This window comes from Ambystoma mexicanum, chromosome 3p (assembly GCF_040938575.1).
Source record: "Ambystoma mexicanum isolate Mex_15411 chromosome 3p, UKY_AmexF1_1, whole genome shotgun sequence".
NCBI lineage: Eukaryota > Metazoa > Chordata > Amphibia > Caudata > Ambystomatidae > Ambystoma > Ambystoma mexicanum.
In genome coordinates, this window is record NC_090925.1 from 589,352,337 (window position 1) to 589,377,085 (window position 24,749).

Below are 24,749 nucleotides of genomic sequence, written 5' to 3' on the forward strand. Positions count from 1 at the left end.
CACTTTCACCCAACTTACATTTTGTAGGTGTTGTGACAGGGTCAGGCCTAATTCCTAAAACATCCCTATGGGTGCCATAAATTAGGTCACCCAATAACCAGTACTGTTTCTGGCCAGTATTCCTTGTTTTCTTACAGATCCTTATCTCCAAAAATGCACTTCGGAGCAACAAAGAAAACACATCAGTGAGAAACCCAAAATGTGGCAATTTATATGGATTTGGAACAGCCATCATTCAGAGCCCCAGAGCTTCCGAAAGGCAAACCACCCAAAGCTGCAAAGGAATAACACGTTTTGAAGCCCACAGCATGCCAGAGAAACAGCGGAGAAGCCCTCAGAGACTGTTACAAAACCGTGCTGGAAAAGGGGGATGGATCTTTAAGGATGTGTGAAGCCTTTCCTCTGTGTAACCAGGTCTCTGGGGAATAGGACCGGCATAAATTTGTCTAAAGAATCAGGTGAGCGCTGGATCCAGTGGGGCGGGCAGGGAGAGATGTTAAAGGCAGAAGGCACAATGTTTAAAAGGGAAGCAAGTGAAAGGCAGAGTTTAGGTCACAAGGGTGAGGTCCGGAGGTGTGGAGGAGGACCGAGACATCAGGACGATGGCCGGTGAGCGTAGTGCCCGAGTTGTTGGCTGAGTAGTAGCAGGGTGCAGGTGAGGTATTGGTGCTGTGAGAGAGCGGCAGCAGTTTGTGAGAATGAAGCGGTGAGTGAGAGAGTGTTTGATAGAGTGAAGGTAGTAAGGGAGAAAGAAGAAGGGGAGTGAGGGTAGTATGTAGAGTGAGACGGGAGTGGGTGTTTGGCAAAAGTAAGGGCAGTAGAGAGGGCTGTAGGACTCGGGTGCAGGGAAAACGGTGCAGGAGATATGTGGGGGTGTCTGAGAAGGGTGTCTTAGGAGGGGGAGAGTAGCAAAGTGAGGAGGGTTGAGCGTATCAGTGTGAGGGGGAGACATGAGAAGCAGAGTAAGGGGGGGAAGGGTGATGGCAGAGTGAGGGAGCTGGTTGAGAGCAGCAGAGTGAGGAGGAAGGGCGGGAGTAGCAGAGAGAGGAGGGGGGGTTAGGGTGTGGAACATGGGAGGGACCAAAGAGGGGGATGTAACTTGGTGTTACGCTCACCTGGTTCCCACAGGGGCGTCGATCGGACCCGGACAGCTGCGGTCTCCACCAACGTGATGCGTAGTGAAGAGATGACAGTCTGGACTGGCCCACCTAATCTTGTCTGCTGGACTCGTAGAAGTATTCTCCTGCAAGTGGAGAACGGGATTTAGCCACCCGTGGACTTTAGTGATGGCCCCCCCCAACTGTTCTCCCCACTAATCACCTCCGATATCCCCTCTTGGTCACCGCACCTTATGTTTTTAAAGGAAGAGCTCTCCATCCTGCATGGCATGCAGGGGCACGTAGATACCAGTTACTTCACTGGTTTGAATGTACTGGAGGAGTTCCGGAGGAATATTGACTCCAGTGTCTATAAAGTTCAAAGAGTTCAATATGTCCGATGTTCACTCTTGTTCCATTCCCTCGTTAGGTTGCAGCTGGGTCCAAAAGAATATTGCCTGGAGGCAGCTGATGGCGTTCAGGTAAGAGTCTGTATTACCAAACACTGTCCGGTAAAAGTTGCATGAGTTTAACTTGCTGTTTTCTCTCCCTTTTATAGGTGCAGCATAGAAAGATGCAACGAATTAAAGGATAATACCTCCGGTGGTAAAGCAGGTAAGCCTATGGTGGCAAAGAGATTGTCTTTGTCGGTTTTCTCGGCTCACCTTGTTATTCCTTTTGTTTTCCCCCAGGTGCTGGGTTTCGACGAAGAAATTGATGGAGGCAGCGCCGAGTTGAAAGATGCAGTGGAATGGTGAGTATAACGCGGCGCTGCTGCTGGCGAAGCGACCCATGCTGAAATAATGTCCTTTTCAGGCTCGGAGATGTGCTGGATCCGGAATCAGGTAAGGAATCAAATAATGTCTGTGATATAACCTCTTCTCTTTTCTTTTCCTTTTGTTTAGGAGCTCCGGATTCGAGGCGGGCGTGGCAGAAGACTGGATGCTGACTTGCAGACACGGTGAGCGTTACGCTGCTGGATGCAGAATAACACGAAGCATGAGCTGCTGTTCGGGCATGGTTTAAATAGCCTGCAAAGTAGTCCAAGGTGAGAAGTTCCCCAGAACCACACCCGAGTAAAAAATAGTCCCTGTAATAAAATAGTCCCATCCAGGCCTCACGTTGGCTTGGACTCATTTGCAGCATGGTATGCATAAGGTAAGTAAGGTCTATGAGCCTGGCGCCTATGGCGCCATGACTGATTTCTATGATGAGCCTGGCGCCTAAGGCGCCAGAACTGAATCCAAAAAAACTCAAGCCGGGGCTGTTGGGGTTTTAATGAGTTTCTGGATGCCTGCTCCCGGGGCTGATGGACTCGATCCGGATGCCCGGGCGTAGGCATCATGACACTTGGGGAGGAGAGGGGATGTTTGAGTAGAACCGGAATATGAGTAGAGGGTAATAGTAAGTTTAGGGCAGGGGCGACTAAGGAAGTGAATGAGAGAGAGAACGGACTAGGGTTGGCACAATCCTGACCTTTTATATTTGGGTGAAAGTCAGAGAACTCTTAAGTCCCAGAGGGAGAAATAAAAGGCTTCTGCCTTTAAGCCCTCAACGCTAGTCAGCAGGTTTTTTAGATCGGTGTTACCAATCTAGTTTAGTCACCCCTAGGGATTAGGAAAGCCTGGGCTAGAGTGAAGGGAGCCCACAGGAGATTAGAGAGAGTGGGACAGGCCTTGGCGTCCCCATGTTATCATACCCAGAAATACCAAACCAGTCTTTACCATCCGCTTTTTAAAAACCATTGAACGTTCCTTGAGAATCGGAGTCATTAAGGCCATCTCTGACAGTGTTATATCCAGATTGACCAACCTAGTGTTTAGTACTGATTACAAGGAAGATGAATTTCTGAACAATAACTCCTGATTGGGTAGTGTAACAATTGCTAACAACTTTTTATCTTTGTAATTTAGTCAAGGGAGGGTGGTGTCAAAGAGGTCTGAACAGAATGGGATTTCCCAATAGGTGATGTGCTTTTTACGGTTTATTAAGACTCACTTCTTAAGGCTTAGAATCCTAACTGATCTGGCTGAAGAAAACACGTCTTGCTAAAGAGCAAGGTCCTGTTCATCCACCTGGTGAAGGGTGAAATGTGGCCTTTCTTTACTAACTGTACTTTTTTGGCAGCAGATGGCCTCAACATCACACCAACTCCCAAAGAGAGGTCAAGGATTTTTTTTAAAAGGCATGACAAAGAGATCACTAATGGCCTTCTCTGTCTCTGATTTAGCATGGGCTGTCCCATTCATTTTCCAGATGTCCCTGTACCCCAAGATGGTCACTAGAGATCAGTAACTCAAACACCTACGTAGCTTCCTTCCTCTGGCACCACTCCGGTGGATTTTAACCTGAGTCGCACAATGTTATCAAGAAAAGGTGTCTTCAAGGGCCTCAGTCGTTTCCTTGCATGCTCTTGCATATCTCTTTCTGGTCTTCTATCTTCCCTTTCCCTTTCTTCTACTCTCTCCCCTCTTTCTCCCACTCTTTTTGTTCTCTTCTCTTTCCCTTGCTATTCCCTCCAATGTTGTTCTTTCTGCTTGTATTCTCCCTCCCTCACTCTACTTGTACTCTCTCTCTCAACTCCACTGCTCTCTCCTCTACTACTTTCCCCACCACTCTCCACTACTCTTGTGCACCACTCTCCTACTCTACTCTCCCCAGCCCTGCATCTTCCACAATCTTCCTTCTTTCACTTTCCCATTCACATTACTTTCACCCCTACACTCCCACTTAACCTCACTGTCACACATGGCCCCAGTAAAGCACCAGTCCCCAGATGAGGTTCAATGGTTTTTATTTGGATTTCCAACGGGCCTTGTATCCGATACCAACAAGTACCTGCCGCAAGTTACAGTTGGCAGGTTTGGAGTTTCCCAGCAGTTAGTAAACAATTGAAAATGGATGCATACAATGAATTCTTGTCCTACCACATTCCCATGGTTCCTTTGTTTTAGAAATTGGAATTATGCCAATAAACTATGGAATTATTTGTAATCCCATTGTGAGAAACCTGAAGATGTCTCGCCCTCTGTCATCCAGGTGGCCAGGACACAGCCATCGCTTTTGGATCCAGTTCCTGGACGTGGACAAGTGCGGGAGGATCACCTGGGTGAGGGTCCTCAGGGAGTGGGACAGCGGATGGTGAGGCACAGTATCCCCTTCCCTGTAGGATACTTAGGAACTCAATCCCCCCGCCCCCTTCACAACACAAACACTTTCTCACGTACAGCTCGCTATGAGAGAAAACGGACTAACACCCAAGCCGTATACCTGACATGTCCCAATACGATAGTCAGGCAATTACAGATCATCACACACACCTGACTTCCATTACATTTCCCCACATGGATAAAAGGCGGCGCACGAGAGCACACTCTGAGCGAGGCAAAGCACATGAGGAAGCAGCAGTTCCAAGATGGTAGTTTAACAAGAGGAGAAAGATGGCGAAATAGAAGGGGATCGCAAGGAGGGAAGTGACCTTGACCTTTTCGACGAGGCACCGTTACTTTCACAAAACCTTGAGAATAAACAGCATAAGACCAGGAAACCAGTCTGAAGAATCCTGCATTGTGTGTTGGAGGTCCCCAGAGCTCTCCCGCATTGATAATCAAGGCGGGGAGAATCGCCTGCTGCCGTGGTACTGTCCTTGCCTCCTACAACAAAGCAGCACCAGTCAAATCAACACAACCGAGTTAGTTGGGGAGGCCGATACTTGACCGGTCTATGTTGAAGCACAAGTTGCAAGCAGCAACTTTGTATGGTGAACGCTGAAGCAAATAGTGTATGAATTACATGTGATAACCAACGAGAGTAAAATTGGACATCAGATGAGTGACTGAACTTTGAAATCAAGATGCATTACCTTAGAGTGGTCCGGTACTGCGTGCAAGCTCATTTGAAGGTCTCTGTAAGGTATCCAACTGAGAGGTGGCAAAAGCGGAAGAGTGACAAAGGATTGTGAATCGAAGTGGTCCTGCAATGGGTCAAGCTAAATCCTGTGCACAATCGAAAGTCTTCGATGTTAATAGAGTAAAGAAAGTTGATGACAAAGTGGATAAAGTTGGTCTGAGCCCAAACGAGGTAGATCAGCTGAGAGTTTTGGGTTAAAGCAAAGTTTGTGTTTAAGTAAGTTAAAATTGGTCCAAGCCTGGCAGAGGTAGACTGATTGATTGAATATGGTGTCAAGGCGGATCTGAGCCCGGCAGAGGGGAATACGGGGTCAACCGTCAATCGCCCGAGAAATTGGATACATGAAAATCCTACAAGCATTGTGGTAAAGGGGATTCGAGGTGAATAACGAATTACCCGAGACATTGAAAGCGTGTGAAATCCTGAGAGGAAAAGAGCGTATTGTTTGTCGCATCAGGCCCTCTGAAAGACTTTGAAAGGCAAAGAGACTTGCACACGGAAGGCTGTGATGCTAATGATTGAACTGCACCCTCGTGCTAGAGAAGCCACAGACGGTGCTAAGCTTGATGGTGCCACCTTGTCCCGTGCTGAAAATGTGGGGAAGAGAGGCCAACAGCCTGAATAACCTGACATAATTTCTTGGACACTTCTTTCTTTTACATAACTTTGTTTCTTACACTATTTGTAATTGGAGGTAGGGATTGGCAAGTTTTTTTTAGTATAGGCCCTTTTATTTTGACAAGACACCACTAGGACTGCGTTATTATTATTTGATGATCACAGCTTGCTCCCATCTTTGGTTTTAGGATTAGATAGGCGTTTTTCAAACCCTTTTTGAACTTCAATAAACACCCTTTAACTGTGGTCACTTGTTGTGTGTGTCTTACTATTCGTACCATACCTTCCTTACACTATTTGCATACAATCCAAAAAGGAATTAAGCCTCTATAAAGAATCAATGTGGGACTTTCTACATATGCAAAAATTCAAACTGATATAGCCACATGAAGACTCTTTTAGAACACTTGGGTAGGAGCGACTTACTCCAAGAATCTAGTGTTGCTAATAGGAAGGACGTTTGTGATGTAAAAGAAAGTGTAAAGTTTTAAATCTGGAAGGCCAATTCTAAATGTCTCAATGACTATCCAGGTTTGAAGAAAATATTTTGCACAAGATAGCACTTTCTCCAGCACTATATCGTAATGAAATCTCTCTGCCACAAAGAAGGACTTTGTACTTCAAATACTGACTGCAAATCTTTCCCGTGGCTGAATTCACAAGCAAAGGGTCAAAAAATGACCATTCAAGATTTTGCCCTTCCTGTCTAGCTACACCTGAAAGTGAGATCCAATTGCTGTTATTTTTATTTTAAAATGTTTTTATTGGCATTTGGCATTTACAGTTATACTTCGAACCATTACAGTCATGGTTTGTGTCAATGCTTGAGTTACAAATCACTTATGCCTTATAGGGCATGGATAACATTCAACAATAAACAAATAAACAAGTAACAGTGGTAACAGTGACTGTCCTTTAGGCTCTGAGTTATTGCGATCCTTGTTTTCGTAGTCAAACCCCAGCCCCTACTCCATTGGGCTCTGTCTGGTCTTCATGGAACGTGGGGGGGGGGGGGAGTGTGTGTAGGATGGATGTTGCAGTACATGGATTAGGCCATTATGCAAAGTGCGAGGGGTTGATTCAGGGGGGTTTGTAGCTCGTTGAGAAGATCATGTCTCTCAGAAGGGTCTTCCAGGCCTCCAGTGTGGTGCTAGAGTCTTCCCCACCCCGGTTATTCCCTTCCATCCATGCTCTAGTTTCTGCTGCCGTCCATCTTTCCATCTCCTTGATCCAAGGTTCGTACCTGGGGCCTGCTGAGGATTTCCAGGCCATTGCGATCGCTCTTTTTGTAAGCACACATGCTATGTCCATTAGCTTCACCAAGTGCTTGATTTTGCTCAGCCTCGGGTAGGTGCCTAGGGGGCACTCTTTCGGTGTCCATTCATATACCTCCAGGCCAGCTTTCCTGCAGGTCTGTTCAGCGGTGAACCATAGTTTCTGGGACTTAGGGCAAGTCCAAAACATGTGGATCATGTCGGCATGGTCAGAGGGGCACCATGGGCATGTCGGGCTGACGCTATTGTTGAAGGTGGATACTCTATGTGGGGACATGTAGATCCTATAAAGGACATTGAGTTGTATTAGCCTGAATCTAGCGTTCCTAGATACCTCATTCGGGTATGCTAGAGCTCTCGGCCATTCTCCCTCTGTGATTTCGGTCCCCAAGTCGGACTCCCATCTCTCTTTCAAACGTGCACTTCTTGGGTTGGGCCTGTCATTTATTTGGGTGTAGAACCTTGATGTCGGTTTCCAACCATCGCTAACTCCGTATATCTCCTGTACCAGGGGGTGTGTGTCAGGCTCCTCGGGCCACACATTCCACTTCTCCTTGGCGATAAGTTTCACCTTTTGATACCATAAGAAGTGGTTCGGGGTGAGCCCGTCTTTCCCTTGCAGTGATTCAAAGTCTCTGAATAGCCCTTCATCAAACATATCTCCCCACATGTAGATGCCAAAGTTCTCCCATCTCCTCATTATTGGTAAGTCGCCGGGGACTTTACATACGTCTGCTAAGATGGGAATCTCAGGTGAGTACGGGTGCTGCAGCCCCAGCATAGAGCTAACCTTTTTCCATACCTGCCGACCCACCTGCACGATTATGGGCGGGTCAGGGGGGCCCAATCTGGTGTTCTATATTAGTTCTTTAGGATGCAAGGGTGAGGTTAGTTGGCAGAGAAGGTTCGTCTCGGCTGAGGGCTCGTCGCACAGCCACTTGGCGACATGTGTTAATTGTGCCGCTAGATAGTATCTTTGGAAATCGGGTAGCTGGATACCACCTGTAGAGTAGGGGAGTGTGAGGATGTTCAGTGTGAGCCTGTGCCTGACTCGTCCCCAAAGAAAGTCTCTGATCAAGGATTCCAGCTTCCTGAAGAAGGATGGGGGAATGTAGAATGTTATATTGATGAAGTAATAGAGGAATCTAGGTAATATTATCATTTTAGATATTGCAGCTCTGCCCATCACCGAAAGCGGTAGTTTCGACCAAAATTTAATGGATCTTCGTACCCCCGATAATGCGGCCTCAGTGTTGCACTCGTGGGTGGAGATTGGTGTGTGCTTGATGGTAAGGCCCAAGTAGCGGAAGGCCTCCACTTGCCATTGAATCCCGATCTCGGGGAGTTCTTCTGTGCAGCCAGAGGGAAGGCGGATGATTTCTGCCGACTGAACTTTATGCCTGAGTATTTCGAAAAGTTATCTAGGATGTCTAGAGCTGTCGGGGCATTCTCCTGGGGATCACGAAGATATAAAAGAACATCATCTGCATACAGGGAGATGATATTGTCTGTACCACCAATACTTATGCCTGCGTCAAAAAGCTGTTTCCTGAAATAAATTGCTACTGGTTCCAGACCTAGGATATATAACATTGGTGAGAGCGGGCATCCCTGTCTGGTCCCCCTCTGAATAGCCCAGGCCCCTGACACCAAGCCCCCTGTCTTAACTCTTGCCACTGGGTTATTATAGAGTACCTTGACCCATCGGATAAAGTATTCGCCCATTCCAAACTCTCTCAAGGTTTCGATCAGCCACTCCCAGAAAATTGAATCAAAAGCCTTGATGGCATTGAGCGAGAGTACCGCTAGTTCTTCTTTGCATTCCTCTGTTTGTGCCATTATGTGCTGGAGCCTTCTCAGATTGGCTGTAGTGTTGCATCCGGGGACAAAGCCGCACTGGTCTACGTGTACCACGGAACCTATCACCTTTGAGAGCCTCTTAGCCAATATGGTTGTAAGTATTTTGCTATCGTAGTTCAGAAGCGCTAGCGGGCGATACGAGTCACATTTTTCAGGTGGTTTGCCAGGCTTGAGCATTGGCACTATGAGGGTTTCTTTCATGGTGCCTGGCAGCGTGCCAGTCTCGAATGCCTCCGCGTAGACTTCATGCAGTATGGGGGAGAGGATCTCTTCGTATGCCTTGTAAAACTCTGGGGTAAGGCCGTCGGTTCCAGGGGTCTTACCTGTGGAGAGTGATCTAATCGCCTCGGTAATGTCTTCGATCGTGATGTTCTCTCCCAGCATATTTCTTTGCTCCTGGTTCAGTTTAGGTAGGCCAACTTCTGCCAGGGTGTCTCTTATGTCTGCTTCGGGAATTTGGTCGCAATGGGCATATAGTTTCGCATAGAAGTCGGAGAAGATATCATTTATTGCTTGTTGTGTTCTGTGGACTATGCCATTATCGTCTCTGATCGCCGTGAGGGCCCGCTTCGGGTGTTCCTTCCTGCACAGCCAGGCTAGTATCCTGCCTGGTTTATCTGCTTCTTTATTAGCTTTCATGGTGCGAGTAGAGAAGTCAAATTTCGAGAGCCTCTCCCATACGGTTCTGCATTCCTCCCTGATCTCCCTCAGCTTGGTTTCTGTCTCAATTGTGGGAGGGAAATTGTTTTCGAAGTGCCTGATCTTTTCCTCCTCGGCCTCTAGTTCCTTTCTCAATTGCTTCCTGAATCCCCCTGCCTCGGCAAGCACCTCTCCCCTTGTTACCTCCTTCATTGCTTCCCAGAGAGTGCTCCATTTTTCAACTGATCCCTTATTGATCTCTATATACTCTTCTAGTTTCTCGGCCAGGGACTCCCTGAATGCGGGGTCCGTTAATGTCTCCACTGGCATACGCCACATTGGGATAGGAGGTAGGGGGGGTCGCAGGCAGAGTTGTATTATTAGTGGGGAATGATCCGAAATTGATCTGCCCAGGTAATCTGCAGACTCGACCTGAGGGGTTAGCTCATCATTTATAAAGAGGTAATCTATCCTGGTGTGCAGGTTGTGAGGGGCCGAGTAGAATGAGTAGGATCTATCAGTGGGGTGGAGGTCTCGCCAGATGTCGACTAAATGCAAGTCCTCGGTTGCCCTATGGAGGACCAGAGTGGGGAGGTTATTGTGTATTCGTGGTGTGGTGGATCTGTCCATTTCCACATTCATGACGCAATTGAAATCGCCTCCCCACAACAGGGTGTAGTCCCTGTGGAGCATGACTTTGGCGCATAGCTTCTTGAGGTAAGAAGGTTTGCCATGTTGTGGGAAGTATGAGTTCATTATGCATATCCGAGTGCTCTCCAGCATTCCCCACACCAGCAAGTACCTGCCTTCATTATCCGATTCTACCCCCAGCTGTTGAAATGGTGTGTCTGGGCTCACCCATGTGTACACTCCTCTTGCGTACTTCGAGTAGGATGAGCCGTTACCTTGACCCCCCCAGTAATTTGATAACTTATCTGCAGAGTCAGCGGAGAGGTGTGTTTCTTGTAGGAGGGCAACTGACACCTTCCTCCTCTTCAGGTAAGAGTGTATTCGGTTTCTCCGGAGGTAGGACCCCATCCCTCTGACGTTCCATGTGATTACCTTAAGTTTTGATGCCATTGCATGGTTGCATTAATTGTCGCGGAGGGGTCTATGTCCTCTCTGGGGCTTGATCGTGTGTTATTGTGAGCCATGTTTGGTTCTGGTTGTGCGGAGTGGTCAACTCCAGTGGTTAGTATTGGGTTAGTTTCCGTTTGGTCAAAGGTCCTCAGAGTTAGGGCAGTCAGAACAATAACAACTTGTGTGGAACAATTATAACTGGTGCACCCAGCAACTGACACCAAGGTGGAGTGCTCAGGTGCTCTCGCGCTGCCTGTCCCAATCCAGGTGTCTGGCGCGAGTAGGTGTGTGCTGGCAACTAGCCTGCACTGGTCTTTCGTGGGGTCGTGGTCTGTGTCCATGCGTGGGAGATCGGGTGAGCCCCGCAGTCATTTAGCTTCTCACATTGTAGTTTTGCTTCGGAGATGGGAATTTCCTGAGCTCTCGGGTATTTTGTGGAAGGGTGCAAGCACCTATGTCGGGGCGTACAGCCCTCATCCTTGGGTACCTTCATCAAGTTTCTCTTGGAAGGATTCGATAGGAACCTCGGCCAGGTTATTGTGTTCCATCCACATGTTAGCCGCGGCTGGTGTCTCAAGAAATATTGCTTTTCCTTTATAAATTACCTTCAGCCTGGAGGGATAGAGCAGCATATATTTTAGTTTTAGTTTCCTTAGCCTGGCCTTAACTGGGACAAAAGAGTTCCTTGCTCTCTGGACCGACTGTGTGTAATCGGGGTATATCGGGATTCTTGAGTTGCCTCGCTCTATTTCTCCGCCCTCCCTCGAGAATTTCAGGATCACCTCCCGGTCCCGGAAGTTGAGGACCTTAGCTATGATGGGGCGAGGGTAGGAGCCTGGGGGGGGGGGTTTCTTCTGGAGCGATCTGTGAGCTCTCTATGGCGAAGCCCTGTGAGAGGTTTGCCACCCCGATCTCTTGTTGAATTAAGGATTCCACGAAGGACATCGGGTCAGTAGTCTCCGTCCCCTCCGGTACGCCCAGTATCCTAATGTTACTGCGTCTAGCACGGCCCTCCGCCTCCTCGGACCTTGCCTCCAGCAGGGCTACCTTGTGTTTAAGGTCTGCGACTTTGGATTTCAGGGCTGCCGATTCACTTGCCATGTCCTCCTGAGAGGACTCCACAATGGTGACACGTTCCGTTAGGTTACGGGCATCTTGCCTTATCAGCTGGATGTCGGCTTTTACTTCGCCGATCTTCGTGTCTATGAATGTTTTTAGGGCCTCAATCGCCCCTAGCAGCTGATTGTGTCTGGTGTCCGGACTATCCCGTGCTGCCGGGTCGTCGGGTGAGATTTCGCCGTGACAAAAGGATCTAAAGTGGCATTTTTGGCTTTGCTTCTTGCTGCGGCCATGATGGATTGTCTCGATCCTGGTCGGTAGCACAGAGGATTCCGAGGTCCATGTCGGGGCAAGCGGCTGCGCTCGTCTTTTCCTGCTTGACTGAGGCAGCACGTAGAAGTGCAGGGCTACCAGGCTTTATGTGGTCCGGGCGCTCAGGGGATGCGGTCGCCCCGCTTTAGTAGGACAGGAGAAATTGAGGCCTGGGTCGCTCAGGGTGACACCGTTGCCTGCAATGCTGATCAATTGCTGTTATATTGCCCTTGCTATGCCAATATAATAAGAAAATGGCAGAACCCAATTTTTATAAAATACAAAGCAAACTCTGCATGGACGCTTGTGTTTTTTCTAAATCGACAGCCCATCTTGAAGTTGTCCTTGTAGTAGTTTCTGGCTACATTTTAAAGGCATGGAAGTAGAGAAATACATTCTGTATTTTGAATTGTCCAAATTGCTGCTAAACTATTTTTATTTGTTTGATTATATGATTTGTGGTTCATTTGTATTGGATTGGTTATATATACTTACCAACTCCATTTTACTGGTTGTATCCAATTTCCATGTGCATACAAGGTCAACCTTGAATTGACATTTTCTTTTATTTAGTGATGTTTTTTTTTTGCGCTTTTATGGGTGAAATGCTGAGCTAAAGCTTGATTGGATTGAATTTAAACCCAATGGGTGAAAAACCAAAACGATTAAGGGTCCCCCCACTCAAAATGGAAATCAAATTCTGCCCTAACAGGAGTGTTGGAGAAGTGGCTGCGTAATGAAAGAAAATCAAGCACTGGCAAATATACATGCTGTAAAAATCACACAGCTTTGCCAGTCTGTTGCATGCTTTATTCCTCTGAGAGGACATCCCGCGGTGGAAGTTCTTACGATATTCTGTAACTGTAAACTAACATCACCATCCAACTTTCAGGCACCAACTGACACTCGTAGAATACACAGTGAGGCCACTCTCTTAACATTCCACTCTTCATCATACAGTCGATGTCATTCCTCACATTATCATTCCCTTCACTGGATACACCATCTCTTTCCACCACAAAAAACAGCAGACTGATGTGACGCAAAGCCACGTCAAGTCATGTACTTGTTTATTTCAAAGACTCCTAAAACAATTTCTCAGTTAAAGAATCATAGACTAGTAAAGCCCAGAAGTCTGGGTTGTAAATGTATGGGCTAAAACATGTTTGCCCACTGGGTAAGGGTAAGGGCAAGCTTTACAAAAAAGTACCCACTTTATTTACTATTTGCAAATTATATATATTTTTTTACTGTTATGGTCATCTGTGATTCGTTTGACAAAATTGGCTTTGGTGATAGAAAGCATTACTAATTGAATGATGAAATCTTGCAACATTAAAATAGAACATTCACTGCCATTTCTGTGGTGACTTTTTTCTATCTTTACCTATATCCTAATTTAGGGTCCTTAAGGATCCCTAGGAGTGCCCTCTAGTCTGCTCCTTGCAGGACCACCAAAGTCAACACCTTCCTCCTTTAATACCACACCCTCAGCTCTATAGGATAGTTGTGAACCTGTTTAAGACTTGGATAGAAGTTTTGTCAGACACAGGTGATATTTAAGATGGATAGAAATCACTAGACTGGAAACCAAGAACTGTAAGATGAGAAAAAAACATGAAACCAGTAAAACCAGCTTTTTCCTTCGATGCACCCTGCCTCTGGAACAAGTTAACAATTCTGATCATAAAGCCACCTGCATCCTGCAATTCAGGAAGCCCTGTGAAGACCATACTCTTCGAAGACCATCTAGCCAATCACTGATCACTCCACTAAATCCTGATTATATTTTAACCTTCTGGAAACCCCGCTCCCCACCCCTAGTAACCTCCTCTACAGCCTGTATCCAACCGTCCCCTCCCGGTGCATTGAGCGTTCTTTTGCTTCCTTGCTAAGTTTTGTAAATACCTTGCATACATTACAAATATGAATGAGATGCCATACAAAAGACAATACAACACAAATGTTCTCATGCTAAAGTTTTGCCATATTTTTGGAGAATTCTGTCATAAATAATCTGTGCATGTTCAGCAAGATAGACCACAGTATGTCAACACGGTAAAGATTCAAAACGTGTTCTCATTGTATTGTGCTTTTCTTCTTCAGAATGAAAGTACTGACTGACCAAATCCCTGAAAACCCGGTCAAGAGGAAAATAAATTAGGTAAGACATGATCACCATCATAAACAAATACACGCCTACTGTTAAACTGGAAGCAAGATCATGATTTAATGCATACGTTTAAAATGTCATCAAACCACTGCATCCCATCTCCCTCTCCGTGTTGAACAATTAGGACATTGTTCTTTCTCTCTGAAAGGGGCTTTGCGGTGAACAATCCCACAATTCCCAACTAGGCAGGCAGCATAATCATAGGCACATTCTGGAATCTCTGTCATTTGTGATTGTTGATGATGCTGGTATGGGCAAATATGGCTCGATTTGTTTCCTCCCTTTTTAAAGGTCTGCTTGTTCTGATCACTGTTTGACTAATAATATGTATACATGACCGAAGGTTTCTAACCTGTCTATTCAGAAAGGCATGGGGATGTTACAGACTAGGTCTGGAGAAGGAAATAACTGGGTGTGCATGGAGGGAGTGTCTGAGCACAAACAACTAACTTAATGGACATATAATGATTGGTGTAGCATTGTAAGCCTTTTCACTTTGTGGTGTTTCTCGTGTTTTTACCTGTGCAGTATTACACTTTTCGTATTTTCACAGTCGCCATGTTTGCTTTTTGGGAAGGTACTTAAAAACATTGCTCAGAAAATGATTATAAATTGCTTAAATTAGTCACTTTCAACCTTAGTCTATTCGTTCTTAAAATGCGGTGACCCATTTTCTGTTTGTCTGCCTGCAGGAGATCCTAAATCTGGCCACTGACCTCAGGATCTATTAATTGTACTCTGGTTCCCACATAACGTTGCATTTTTAAAGAGTTACTGAAGACCACTGGTGGTTGCAACTTTGACATTTTGGGGCTAAGGCAATAGTTGCCAGCATGCAGTATGTAGGCCACATTTCTTCTTTCCCCCTTCTACGACAGGGTTGGGTGACCACTTTTGGAAGCTGAGTTTCGGCTGCATTTATTCAGGATTCAAGACCACTGGTCTGGGTCTACACTCTGAACTCACTAGCAGTCTTATAAATACTATCATATAAAGAGAGCTAAGAAGACCATTTCAGAAATTCCTACTTAGGTAGGATATACAGAGTGTTTCGTCCACATGAAGGATTCAAGCAATCAAAGTAAATCATAAGGAAAGATGAGAATGATAGATAAGTACACTAATCAGAAGCACTTCCGCTCTTCAAAAAAATAGGTACACCACTCTTTCATAGTAATGTTGTGTCTACAAATTGGATGTCATTTGACACTTGTCTTGATGAAGCCTGTTGAATACTAACTGCTTGTATTGAGTATGGCAGTATGGCCGAAACAAAGGACAGTGTCTGTTGCTTGAGATTGATTTGGTGTATCATATATAGACGGAGCAGATAATAGTAATGGGAGCAACAGTGTAGAAAGTTTGTTTAAGCTAATAAGCTCCTATGCTGAAGTGCTGATTTTGGTGATTCCCCATACTAGATTATTACATTTTCTAACGGCACTCTATGAATTTTGTTTATTTTAAGACTTTTCTGTTGACATGTGTCTTATCTTACCTTAATGACACTTATAAAGCACAGCGTAAGCCAGAAGGCACCTTGACGCTAAAGAGGTATGTTCAGACCAGAGCAACAGGACTCAAAAAGAAAGGTCTTCAGTGCCCGTTGGAAAAGCAGAAGGGCCTTGATGTAACGTAGAGAGGCCTTGGGGGCTGGATGGTCTTCAGAGCCTGTGTACGAAGCGGCCTGACAGGTTTGTATATACAAAACTTTGCATGAAGAAATTCTGCTCCTGATTTGTAGAGAGCTTTATGAACCAAGCACAAAGAGTTGAATCTAATACGCTGCTCAACAGGAAGCCAATGAAGTTGGCGCAGAAGAGAGGTCATACGGGCAGGGGCGTAGGAGACCTATAAAATCTGGAGGGGACTGGGAACACCTTGGGGACTTTGTTCTTTTTGTTTATTTGTTATGCTTTAGTCAAAGAACTTGACATTTCACAATATTAAAATAGCAGTAGGTATTAAATTACATTTATCATCACTGTATAAAACAAGAGAAAAGAAAACCGAATAAAATTAAGAAAAAGAAAAGCAGTTCAGAGTATAAAATCCTCTCAGCGATGGATCTTTAGAGAGATCTTTTATAATACTCACCTGCGCTTTAAGTGCAAATGCTTTATGGAGTTTCGCAAACCCATCCTATCCTATTCCACTTGAAGCCTTAATGATGGAACATGAGTGTGCCCCTTTACAGCAGTGTAAATCATACATTACAGTTGCTGCAATCATACCTCGATACCAGGGTATTCAATGGATTTACATGGATAGTGGAAAAAGTGCCCTTTTGAATCTCGAGGCTCTGCTTTATTTTTTTCTGGATCACCCAGATGGCTTATGGTGGACTCTAGTAAAACATGTCTACAACTCATTATTCAGCTGGTGGTGGGTACAGGCCTCCAGATAAGGTGGATACTAGGCCTTTTTACACACGAAAATCTTGTAAATACGACTGCTTTATTATGTCCTAGTGTAAATTTACACACAGGTTTAGAGCAAAGGGCAGTGAAAAGGTCAGGTTACTTGACAGAAACAAGAATGCTTCTTTTGATTTGTATCTACATGGATGTAATTGCAAGCCACCTCCCAAACAGTATGTATTTCTTTAAAGCCTTTCAAAAAAAGAAACCACACACTGTGATAAAACTAATGGTTTCTTTCCATTCAGCTTCTCCTGTGTTGATGCTCATGGAGCAACCAGAATCCCTGGGCATATTAATTTTCATAGAATTTTAGGGTTGTATAATTAATAAGATGGAAAATTAAGTTGCAATTGAGAATTCACATTTTGTAACAAATTATGCTTTTTTCCCAGTGAAAGAAAACCAGTTTTGCACAATTGTATTTTTCCGATTTCCGGTGCTGTGCCTAATCTTGCGGAGGCACATCATTTTTACACTTATAATTTAATTTACACTCGAATTATAAAAACAGTGTGTATAATGATGACTATGCACAATCTAGTTTACATCCATTCAACCTTGCAGTCAATGGGGTACATTACTATAAACGGTCAGTGGCAGCAGAGTCTTTGCTCAAGGGTGAGTGATTGTCATTACACCAATCACAGGTGTTCTAGCTTCTCAAGTCTTCACGACTAGAATGAAAACCTCCAAATCCTGACTCTCCAGGAAGTGCAAGCTCTGTCAAAAACAAATTAAAGTTAAATTGGTAATTGAAATAGAAACTCAGCAAAAACCTGTCCCATTGATAATCCAGATAGGTATTTAACTTTATGTAGCGCTTCATAAATGGTTTGTCCAACATCTAGGTACTGTGATTATTATACCTTAATTGATATTCAGTTAACCGACCTCTGAACGATGTTAGTCAATAAGTTAGCTCAGCCGGTTGAGCACTTGTTGCTGCAATCTGTGCCTGATCTGTACGTTGCAGGTTCCAATCCTGGCACGGCCAACTCAGCCTTTCATCCTTTCGAGGTCGATAAAGGAGTAGCGACTTTGGTTTGCTGATAATTGTGATAAATATGTTCTATGTACGGGGCTTTCCCAAAAGCACTATATAAATAACCATTTGACCATTTGCCTCTCTGTTGTATCATAACATTGGCATACCATTAGGTAGTAATAGCTCCAGGAATTGAGGACTTTCATTAAACATCAAAAGACAATTCTGCTATCGAACCTCAAAACACACAATACAGTTAATGCTTGCTTCACTATATAATTGACTAGGTTTTTGTGATTTCAACATTTAAATATATACAGGAGAGATCAAATGGCACACATCTGCTGGATGTCGCATATATTTTACTCTCTTGCAAAGGAGAAAAGTCATTTTTACTCTTAAAATCACATTTACTCTCAAAGTTTAAAAATAGGGTGTAAAATAATCCCACCTCAAAATCTTATCTGGAGCACTGGGTGGGTACCAGAAATGCAGTTGCATCCCTATTTTAAAACAAGCGTTGGCAACGGCAACCATTTGGGCTTTAATAGTGGTATTAGGTACCCACTGATGGTAGCAGCTGCAAAATTGTGCAAGTACCTGGACATTTAATAGCAGTGCCTGGCAAATGCCCATTACGTATAGACAAGCAAGCCCTTGCCGTTGCTGGTGGTTTTTTAGCAGGAAATGCATAGTGCTAATAGAGTGATTGATTTTTGATTGATTGTTTATTTGTATAGCGCCTATACACAATGTGTTTCAAAGCACTTCAAGGGGGGGTGGGAGCATGGGAGAAATACATTTACATTCTTACAGGTCCTTGAAACGATTAAGAATGTGAAGAATAACTATCGTAATCAGCCTGGCGACATTTCAGATCCTGCAAGCGCAATGAACAATTAAGGAGAAAAGGAGTGGATGAAGGCTTCCCTGGATGAGACATTTGTATTACACCAGTAATATGTTGCCAGCTCCAATTAAGTTATTAACTACACAGGGCTTTGTAGTAAACATCTCTAAGTCAGTGGCTTTATCTAAACCAGAACTGCCACTTTATGTGCCCTTTATAGATCATGCTAGTGTTTTTTTTAAAGGAATAGGTTATGGCGTAAAATGAGTCTGTGGCCCGCATGGCATCCATCCACCAAAAACCCATGAACGTTGCTAAGATAACCCAAATAACATGATGCTGTGTTGCAAGGCAAGATACCATGCACCCTGGCACAAGTTCACACTACAGGACAGGTCAGAGGTGAATATATACCTCATTTAAGGTTAGTCCTGACTTCATACCTAGGCTGCAGGTAGGATTGGGTGAAAAGGGAGTTGATGCAGGAACAGCCTGCTGTGACTGTCTCTTCCTGGAGAGGAACCAGACAGGTGCGCAGATGACACTGGGGCGGAGTGGGAGAGCGCCAAGCCAAGCTCCCACGTTCCCTCTAATAATTCCTCCCCATGCCGGCCTGCACCTGGGAGAGGGGGGCCACTTTGTGTATTATCAGGCCCAATCAATGCACAGGCAGATATGGTGTAGTGTATATATCTGCAATTATTTCAATAAGCGATTTCTAATTGTCCTCGTGCAGGCCTCATGAGCATGGATCAATCGTTAGAAGACACATACGTGACTGCACCCTTCATCTGGGAACATGAGACAGTACATTCTTCCTTGTACGAATCTCCCCTCTGTACCCTTCTCTACTCCACATTCTCGTCTGCTGTACACCCTTTTCTCCCAAGTCCATTCCCAGCACCCCCCAGCAAGTCACTCCTCTGACACACTGCCCTCTGCACTTTCTCACTTGTCTGTACTTCTCATTTGCAAAACCCGAAGCACCTCCTATGCCATTTCTGCCCTTCACCACTCTCCCTGTGTTCTGGCCTTTCCTGAACCCCCCCCTCTCCCCTGCATACACTGGTCTCCCCGTGCTGCAAAACACCCCTATCTTTCATCTGCACTCCATTCTTGTTCCCATCTCTCCCCTCCCTTGCGCGTCTTTTTCTGTCCTCTGCACCCTTTCTACCCTTTTTCACTTTGCAGTCCCACACTCTACTGCACCCCAGTCCTTCATTTCCCATTCCTCCATGGCCAGTACCCCACAAATCTCATAGCACTTTCTCCTCAGTCTGCAGAGCACCCTCGATATCCCGGCTTACATTTCACAGGTTTTCTCTTACACGCCTTGCATGACCAACAACTCCATATAGCTTCTCAGAATAAGCTGGTAAGCTGGAAAGGGGGGGGGGGAACAGACACAGAAGTCACTAAATCAACGTACTGCCTACTCTCTACCCCCAAAATCCGATCGCACTGCGACCACTCAAGTACGCTGACAGAAACAGCTAGGCTGAATAAAACAGGTTGAAGCTTAGCCAAGACCTACAGAAGATTAGTGCCCGGTTTCTTTTAAGGTATGCGCAGGATGGGCACCAACAAATGGTTTATTTTGGGCAGGGACAGAGTTCAGGTCTGTGCAGGTAATAGTTTGTTTTATGGAATATAATAACACTTTGGTCATAGCGCTTCATGCTAGATGCTTTCAGCTTCTAGGCAATGTAATTATAGGTATTATTACCCTCATTTGAACAATACTGAATTTATGAAAGGTTAAGTGGACCCTGCTGCTGGGCTTTAACTAACGAAATGCAGGTTGCCCTCCTATCAGAGACCAAGCTTTAAGTGTGGTTCCATCCAAACTTCAAGCAGGTGTAAGTAAGATGGTGGGAAGAGGTGGAGGGGTGTGCCTTAAGTGAGGCCTACTGATATTAGAGTATACATCAAGTGTTCTTCTTTGCCTACCTTAGACATTACTATGGAAAAGAGCACACATCCCACGTAGCGGCCCTTCTTGAGATTTGCTCATCCGCTTTTTACTTTATATGGTTTCATGAGGATTTCGTATATAATGTCAGGCTGATATCTCAGGCAGTGTCTAGACTTTGCAAGCCAGGCCTGGGGTACAGGGACCTCTTGGAGAAAATGCAGTTTTCGCCATATTGCGTAATCCTGGGCGAATCGTGTGCCCCCCCATCCCACTGTGCGTTATTTTCTCTATATGTTTACTTGGGATCACCTAGAAGTGACTGAGTTGGCAATGTACACTTTAACGAAATGCCTCAATCGTAAATGTTCTAACAGAGTTTCTTGTTGCTCCATGTATGCTAAGCATGTTGAGTGAGTGTGAAGAGGGACTATGTGTCGCAGCAATAGACGTCACCCCCAGCTGGGGGACCGGGTCTCATTTTGGGAAGCAGTTACAGATACATATAATTTGTAATGTTTTTTTTGCAGAGAAACGTATCAAGTGTAGTCGGCGTGATCCAACTCTAAGGAAATAAACTAGAAACAATCTCAAAGTAACCTGACGGTTTAGGGGCACTTGTATAGTGTAAGCAGCAAAAATAATTGTCACGCCCTTCTCCTTAAAAAAGGCAATACATAATATATTAAACGGTGTTGTGGCATTTGTATAGAAACTGCATGTACATGTCAATATATACTGGCTCCCATTGTGCACTCTTGATCCTCTGCTGTATAGGTGAATGGCCTCTATTTTTTGTGCGGCCTTGCAAGCCCATGTTGGCCAATGCTTGGAGCTTAAATGTGAGCCCTGGCTGCCCATCAGTACGGAACGAACAAAGAGCTGTTCCGATGGGATTTTCCTCTTTGGCAGGGGCTGGGGCACACTTTCATGAATTGAAAAACCTGAGGGTGGCACTGGCAGGGCCTCAGGTTTTTCAATTCATGAAAGTGTTCCAGTGCCAACATCTCATATACAGTTTATAAACAAGCGTGGCACATTGCAAACTGATCAGGGAATCCTGGCCTCTTGAGGCAGCCATCGAAGCCATCAACAGTCTTGTCGATTTTTGGCTCCTTTTTCGACAAATATTATGAATCCATCGAGTACAATGGAGAAGCCTAGGGCTGAATATTTCAAGTCACTGACCTCTATGAGGATGCAGAGGAATCTTCAGATGAATCTGTGCCTTTTGGTCTTCAGTATGGTACGCTATCAGTTCCTGAAGCATTAATTTCTGAAGATTCCAGAATAAAGAATTTACAAGAATGCCTGCATGATGCCAGTGGTTTAGATACCAGGTAGAGTTCGGCAGGGCAGACCCCGGCGATCATGCAGAGGTTACTTACAGACAATTGATGTCAAGAGTAATGGAACATATGGGTTGGTCTAGACTGGCTCCAATCTTTGAGCAGGACGACTTAACCGACATTTTGGACAGGGGACCCCAGGAAGACCCAATTGTGCCATTCCATGCAGCCTATCAAAGACGCGTGGCTACCAACTGGTAGGTGCCTGAACTTATTCCGGCTGTTAATAAGAAGTTGACTTTGAAATAGAGGGTTTCAAGCTCTGATCCATTTTACTTATCAAAACACCCAACACCAGAGAGCCTGGTGGTTCAAGCTGCCACCTCAACCAGGAGACAAAATAACTACCCTACAATCCCTCCGTATAGGGATGAAAAGCAGTATGATGGAAGCATGGCCCTGAAATCGGCTAATACCACATGCACGTTGTCAAGGTTCACTCACACCCTTTGGGAGTGGATATCCATGGCAGCTGACCATATCCCCGAAGGGGAAGAGCGAGACAGGTTTTTTTGTAAATTTGTCTTTATTTGTTTTACAAACATAAGTCACGGTACAACAACAATTTCAAGCTTTGACATACAGGACAGACCAGTGAGATTCAGTGTGGTCGATATTCGCATTAACAAACTCATTGTCTCTGATCCAGTCCTATGGTCGTACCTGACTCCCCTTTCCCGTCTTCCCACCCCCCACACCCCAGTTGGTCGAGCAGTTTTCAGTTAAATCTCTGCAGTGGTTTGGAGATAGACATCAAGGCCTCTTGTGCGTTGTAGGGATGGCTACAGCGGTGAGAGTAGGACAATACAGAGTAGTGAGTCATGTTCTATATTGTGTTCGGGTCCTCTCAGGGGAGGTTGGTAGGTGAGCCTCGGAAAAGCCAGTTAGGGAGATATTTAGTTTTTTAGTCTGACCATAGGGCCTCGACTGGTGCCGATCTTCCGTGAAGTGATGCTGTAATGTGTTCCATTATGCATATGTTGGTGGCGACGTTGATCCATTCATTTTTGGTGGGGATTGAGGTGGATTTCCACTTCGTGACCAGTACAGCCCGGGACGCCAGGAGTAGCTGTGGGGCCAAGTCTCTCACTCTGATCCAGTCGTCGTCATCTTGCTCCAAGCCAAACAGTATAAGGTACGGATCTAATGTTCTAGTGATACCGTCGATCTCTTTTATCCAGCCTATGACCTCGTTCCAGAAGACTTTCACATGGGTGCAGCCCCACCACATATGCCAGTAGTCTGCGTTTTCTCCGCATCCCCTCCAGCATTCCGGACTGGATGTTTGGAACATTTTGGATAATCGGGTGGGGTGATATTGCCATCTGTGGAGCAATTTGATGGCATGGAGTTTGTATTGATTGGCAACGGAGATTTGTGTAGCTGCTTTACATATTGTCCTCCAAAGGTCCGGGGTGAACTGTTCACCGAAATCTCTTCCCCATTTGTCTCTCAATAAGTCTGTGTTTCCCTCCTCCCCCTCTATCAGTTCTTTGTACATTATTGAGATCAGGCCTTTCATTTCTGTTCTTAAGTTTAATATTTTCTCAAAGGGTGTGAGGTCCCTCATTAGACTAGGTTTCTATTTTGGTCTCGTCAAGACGCCTTTTATTTGGAGGTATTGAAACGTGGACAGGGGGCCAATTCCGAGGGCCTCTGTTAATTCTGGAAGGGATATGAAAGAATCCTTTCTTTGTAGTTGCCCAAACTGTCTCCAGGCCAGCTTCATACCATGCTTGGAACCTTCCTACGTTCGGGATTTGGTCGTTGATTCCGGGAGACCATAGATGGCTCAAGGGGGCGGGCCATGTGGTAATGTTTTGCACATTCTTTCCTGGAGTCCAAATGTCCCATATGGTGCTGAGTATTGGGTGGTCTTTAAGCTTTCTACAAATCTGTTTTTTGGGGGACCAGAGCCATTCAGAAACTCTGGCGGGCGAGAAGTAGTGATTATCCATGTTGACCCATTGAGTTTTTGTGAAATTGCGTAGATGGGGGGAGGAGGACTCTGAGTTGGGAAGCCTCAGTATTTTTGCAGGTTCGGAACGCCAACCCCACCCTTCTCTTTGGGGAGCGTTAGAGTCTTGTACGAGATCCTTGGCTTTTTCCCCTGCCAGAGGAATTTGAGAATGGCTCTTTTGGTTTCAACGAAAAAGCTGTTTGGGATTCTAATGGGTAGCATTTGGAAGGGGTACAGGAATCGGGGAAGGGATACCATTTTCACCGCATTGAGTTGGCCCAGCCAGGATATCGTGAGCTTCTCCCATCTGGCCAAGTTGGCCGGAAATTGTTGTAGTAAGGGGGGGGGGGGGAGTTCACCTCATAAAGGTCATGCAATTTTCTGGTGATCCAAATCCCTAAGTAACATAGTTTTACATGCTCGATTGTGAGACCTAGGTTGGAAAATTTAGAGATGTTCGCATCCACCTGGCCTTGGAGTGGGAAGAGCGTGGATTTCTGTGTATTTACCTTGAACCCTGAGAGTTTGCCATATTCATCTAGTGGGTGGAGAGCCCGGGGGATCGAAATTGTGGGATTGGTAACGTGGAGGAGGATATCATCTGCGTAGAAGGCCACTTTATACTCTGTCGACCCCAGTTGTATACCTTTCACTATTGGGTCAGTTCTCATTGTAATTGCCAAGGGTTCTAGGGAGAGTGCAAAAAGAATTGCAGAAAGGGGGCATCCCTGGCGAGTTCCTCGTTCTAGGGTGAACCATCTGGAGTACTCGCCGTTTATGAATATTGCCGCTTTGGGGTCTGTGTAGACCGCGTGTATTGCCCTCCTGAATCTCGGGCCCATTCCAACCTTGCACAGGACTGCTCTTAAGAATCCCCATTCAACTGCATCGAAGGCCTTCTCTGCATCGATGGATAGGAGAGTTGGGTCATTGGCTGTGGTTTGGGATGCGTGGATCAAGTGCAGGGTCTTACGCATTGTGTCCGCTCCTTGCCTACCAAGTATGAACCTGACTTGGTCGGAATGTATGAGTTGGGGCATTAATGTCTCGAGTCTTGCGGCGAGAACCCTCGCATACATTTTTGCATCCAGGTTGAGCAGTGAGATGGGGCGGTAGGAGGTACATTTCGTGGGGTCCCTCCCCTCCTTTGGGATAACCGTAATCAGCGCCCTGACGAAAGAGTCGGGGGGGGGGGGGGGGGGGAGGGAGGCTTCCCAGTGTCGATTATTTTGTTAAAAAGATCTGTGAG

At 45.5% G+C, this 24,749-nt stretch overlaps 1 protein-coding gene across 10 annotated transcripts in view; it reads left to right on the forward strand.

Annotated features, from left to right (window-relative positions):
- Positions 1–24,749, forward strand: part of PKIG (cAMP-dependent protein kinase inhibitor gamma) — a 1,186,538-nt gene that overhangs the window by 798,023 nt on the left and 363,766 nt on the right. For all 10 annotated transcript variants that reach the window (XM_069651336.1, XM_069651335.1, XM_069651337.1 and 7 more), the window contains one exon: positions 13,955–14,012. The gene's annotated coding sequence lies outside the window, so the exon portion shown is untranslated. The remainder of the gene's footprint in view (positions 1–13,954; positions 14,013–24,749) is intronic.